Source organism: Meleagris gallopavo, chromosome 3, assembly GCF_000146605.3.
Source record: "Meleagris gallopavo isolate NT-WF06-2002-E0010 breed Aviagen turkey brand Nicholas breeding stock chromosome 3, Turkey_5.1, whole genome shotgun sequence".
In the NCBI taxonomy this organism is placed as follows: Eukaryota; Metazoa; Chordata; class Aves; order Galliformes; family Phasianidae; genus Meleagris; species Meleagris gallopavo.
In genome coordinates, this window is record NC_015013.2 from 37,226,699 (window position 1) to 37,231,792 (window position 5,094).

Here is a 5,094-nt window from a genome sequence, read left to right on the forward strand (position 1 = left end):
AAAAAGAATCAAATCAGCTAGCTCAGCCTGAAATATCTACTCCAGGACTCTGCCTGTGTTTAAGTCATGCTATCCTCAGCATACGTTTCCATCTCCAAAGAGAAGTGACCATCTGCTCCAATTCACAGGGTGAAGTCCAGCTCAGACTTAGCTGTACATTCCCGTGCAGGATTCAGGTTTCCTCTGTGATGTGCATGTGTCTCCTTCATACACACCAGTCTGGTCCAAAGAATACTGGAGCCCTGACTGACCTTTCAGTATTAATTACAGCATCCTCTAGAAAGCACCAGCAGAGAGGTTTTCAAAGCTGCTGGAAGACACAGATAGGTATCTAATGGGATTTTCAAATGTGACTAAATAGGCCAATTGTCTGACTCCCCTCTTTTGTGAAAACAGTGAGAATTGGGCTCTTATTTACTCATGTTTGGAAAGTTTCCATGAGCACCTCTGGTAATTCTCTGAGAATTTAGTTACATGAGATCTTGCTTGCAAATGAGGGCTTCACAGGTCATCTCATGAGCAAAGATTATTACCCCTGCAACAGCAGTTAGAAAAAGACTTGCAAGAATTGCAATCTTTACTGAAGTCAAGAAATTGTTCGCATGTGAATGTTACAGCTGTCCTCATCAGAAGATTTCCATTTACTTTAAATCTCTAGTCAAAACAAACAAAATGTGTATTTCATAATTTCAGCCTGCTGTGGAAATCACTGTTCACCACCGAACTCATCACTGGCGTGAGAAAAGTGTTTGGGAAAGTCACGTCGGTCTTGTTCAGTGTTCTATGCTCTGAAAAATGGAGCTCAGCATATACCTACTGCCCATCATTTGTACACAGGGCTGGGGTGGTCAGATTTGAACCTTGAGTCACTTTGACCATATGACCAAAATGACCCTCGCCAATCTGTCCAAAAATATCTGCCTTTGTATTTCAAGCTCACGCTGCATCCCAAATCAGGTGCTCATATGCATTAGCACCGACACGCACCTTCTGGTCTTTCAGACCAAGCCCTGGGAGCATTTGCATTCATGCATTCATGCTGGAAAAGGAGGCACCACCCCAGCCACCCCAGCAGGGAGGCTGATACAAAATCCAAATTTATAATCCTGTCACCAGACTAAATCAAATGGTATGTGGTCCATAACACTGACAGGAAGGTAGGGTATGCCATTCTGCATCTGATTAACAGTGATATATTCAGTCAACCCACATTATTGTGCTGTTTTAGGACTAAAATGAAAAACTACTGGCAAATGCAATAATCTCCCCTTGCAAATGACAAAGAGGATGTGCAAATACAGGCAGAATACGAAAATTGCAATGCTAAAGACACTGGGATCAGGTCTGGGATGCTCTGCCTATACGCTTTTGCCTTCTATTTGTTGCTTATGCTTAGGAATAGAGCTGCAGGGGACAGGATATTTAGTAACTGTCACCACACGAATGACATATGGGTACTGCCTGGATCACGGCATCTTTATGATGGTGTGACTTCTAATCCAGACATATGCAGATTAGCAGCGGGCTCACTCATGCTGAAAGCATCCAGGGCTCCCTTTTAAGCACCGATCCCTTTCTGAGTGGCAGTGATGTGACTGTCAGCTACTGTTCCTGATGTCCCTCTCACATGACTGCTGCGTGCCGTGACACACCGTGCTTGGACAGCTATCCAATTTCCACCCGGCGTACCGCTGCAGCGGACAGTAAGGGGGGGTTTCTGTTACTGGCCAAGTGCCACAGTGTACTTGGAGACATTTGCTGCTTGCATGTGAGCTTTGGAATCCCCTCTTACAATCAGGAGGTCTATGGAAAAAGAAATCCCTAGCACAGCATGAACATAATACTGGCTCAGAGTGATGCCAAGAGCATTAATCTCGTCAGCCTTAAGGCCGTGTGCTTACAGATTCCAAATGTGTCCCGGTTCACTCAGCACATTTCTCTCAGCCTTCTGCATGATTTTTTGATAATTAAAACTTCACATGACAGCAACTGCACTGTGACTGAGTTATGAAATGAAGGCTTCACATCTGTAGAAAAATCCAGGTAATTTTTTAATATCACTCAGAGGAGAGTGGAGAAGACACTATAGTGAACTGCGAACTTCCAAAACTTGGGAATGAGTCGCCTTTATCTTAATTTAATGATGCTCCCTTTTAAATGAAAATCTTTCAATTAAATTTCCATCAAAAGATCATGGACTTCTGTCTGTAACTCTGACTAGCAATAGAGCCAGCAGCTCCACTTAATTCAAGCCAAGACTCCATTCAAATGCTTGAAACAGGTGACTAAATGCTACGCTGAGAGGCACATCAGGAGTGCTTCTGACAGACACAACATTTTCCTGCTTTGTCTTCTCTACCAAGACTAGGTTTCTAATTTAAAGAGATGTTCATAAAAAGGAAGAAAAATAAGCTCTTCTGCTGTAATCCCTCCTCTCTGTCATTCTCTTCACAACTGTCTGATTTTCAGTTTTTGGTGAGGATCCAAAAACTGAATGAGGATGTTGAATCAAAGAACAACAAGCTTCTCCTGCCCATGGAGAGGGCAGTCTTTCCACTGGCTGCTCCAAAGCTCCACAAAGGTGCATCATCTCCCACTCAGAAAAACTGGGAATTTTTTTTTATTTTTTATTTTTTTGGCATTACAAGGTAAGTATGTGCCTCGGGTGTTCTCGAAAGCAGACAACTCTGTCCACCAGACACTCCCACAGCCAGCACAAGATGCTACATTAACCATTTGTACCTGTAAGAGGACAGAACTATTACCTTACAGGACAGGGAGGAAAAAGGAAAGCAGAGATGCTTTCCAGAACCACTGATCCAATTTTCTTCCTTCTGGCATTTCCCACTCAACATTTTTGTATAACATCTTTTTATATCATTTACAGCACATGAATGGGAAAGTGTCATTTGCCACTGAGCATAATTTAGGCTTATATAGCTACAGAGAAAGGGATTTGAGCTGATGTCTTTTTGTGTATATTAAAAAGGACCACTAGAAAATAAAGCCATGTTTTGCATCATTCTGTTTGGGTATGGCAGAATGATCAGAGTTGTCACAGGTCATGAAGATCCAGCAAATTTATGGGACCCAGGGAATGTTAACAAGAAGAGCAGTGTGACCATAAAGAGATTGGTGGAAATCCAGCAGAATTTTTTTTTTTTCATACAAAAAGATCTCCTTTTTGTAGAACTTCCCAAATAACCGTTCTGTAAAACACATTCAATCACATGATTTATAAATGCCATGGGAAAAACATCATTTACTGCACTTTTCCCTAAAGGCCATTCCCTTAGGGTTGACGGAGAGGAAGCTTCAGGTTTCTCACTTTCTTCTGTATTACAGAATGGGGACCAGCGTCAGGATCAGCTGAGAGTGGGTCACAAGAGCAGAGACAGTGAGGCTCACCACAGAGCAGCCAGCAAGTACACAGAGCCACAGAGTAACTGCATTTGGGAGGCACAAAACGAAACGCAACAAAACACTGCAGAAGAGCATGTGTGGGGTGTGCAGCATCAAACTGAGAACTTGGGAGAATTTTGTAAGTTCCCAGCTAACCACAACCCCAACTTAAAAAGCACAGCTTAATGTGACACTGATTCATGATCAGCTTTCTTGGATAAACACATCATACCCAGAAACCAGAGACCACTCAAATTTAGCAGCAAATTGACCACTTAATGCCTTAACCTACAAACAAATAAAACTCATGATATGGTTAGCAAGCATAATCTTGGATTTTACATTATCTCAGATTATTATTATTTTTTCTTTAGGAGCTGTAACTCAACCTTGTCAAGTAGAAGTTTCTGTTTTTGTGGGGCTCTCTCCAGATCAAAGCGGAGAGCTGAAAGCAAGCATGTACTCATTGCCTGTGCTGGGCTGCTGAGGGTATTAGAGCTGCTCCTGTGCAGCTGGGTATCTCTGACAGCATTCTGCTTGCTCTGCTCATGTTTCCTTTTTACAGGGGAGAAGCTTTCATTAGAAAGCTGGAACAAATTGCACCTTTGGTTAAACCATAATGTATGCTAACGGTTGTTTCCTCTTTCCCTGTATCTGACATCAGAGCCATTCTGCTTGAGGAAGTCACAATTACAGCGATTGTTTTTAACCACTGCTCCCTTCTATTTTAGGCTGGGTAAGAATTATACCATCCCTTCATACTCTGCTTTTGGCTAAATAAACTTGTATCTGTAACCTGCACATACAGGAGCATTGCTTGAGGAGAACGGAGTACAACGAGATATTTTTGCACGGAACAAAGAAGAAGAGAAGGAAAGTGCGGGTCCTTTTTTATTTTGTATTGATTTTAAATGCTTTAACAACAACAGCACTTTGATTGATGCAAAGTCACAATGAAGCCACAATAGACTGGGTGGTGAGATGAATGCTCCTTTGACCTTTAGAGATAGTTGGCCTCATTCCCCCACCACTGTGCACCTAAGGTTGTAATTTATACCTGTGGCAAAGTGGTTACCAAATCAGCATGGTAGCATTTTACAGTGACTTGTGCAAAGCACAACACAAGGAACCAGGCAGGGGGAAATCAGGCCCAGAGCCTTCTCACACAAGGCATCAAAGAGAGGATCTTTTATAATTTACTACAATACTGCTTAAGTATCAACCTAAAACGAGGCCCTGCCTGGCACCCTACAAACACAGAACAGAGGGCAGCTGCTTGCCACAGCCCAAGGACTTGTCCGCAGGGGGAAGTTACTGCTCATTAAATGGAGGTGTGGGCATGGAAAGCAGTTCTTTGTGCAAGGCCTTTTGCCCCACACAGCGTGCCGGTAGGGGGGGCCGGGGCATTTTGTGAGCTCCCAGCTTCACCTGCTGTGTGGTGAGCTGCCAGCACTGTGTTAACCTGCATGGCTGCACAGCAGCCAAACGGAAGAAAGGGACCAGCACTCCTACTAAATCTATCCAGTCTCCCGCACAGGCTGGCCCTGGTCTGATAAACCTCTTTAATCCTTTCCAAGTTGCAAAAGTGCCTCTGTCACTCCTAAGACTGATTCAGAGTGGCCCAAAGTAGAGGAACCTGTCTGTGTTCACAGCTCTACAGTTGTCCTCAGGTGCAGGTTGGAGGGTTGGACT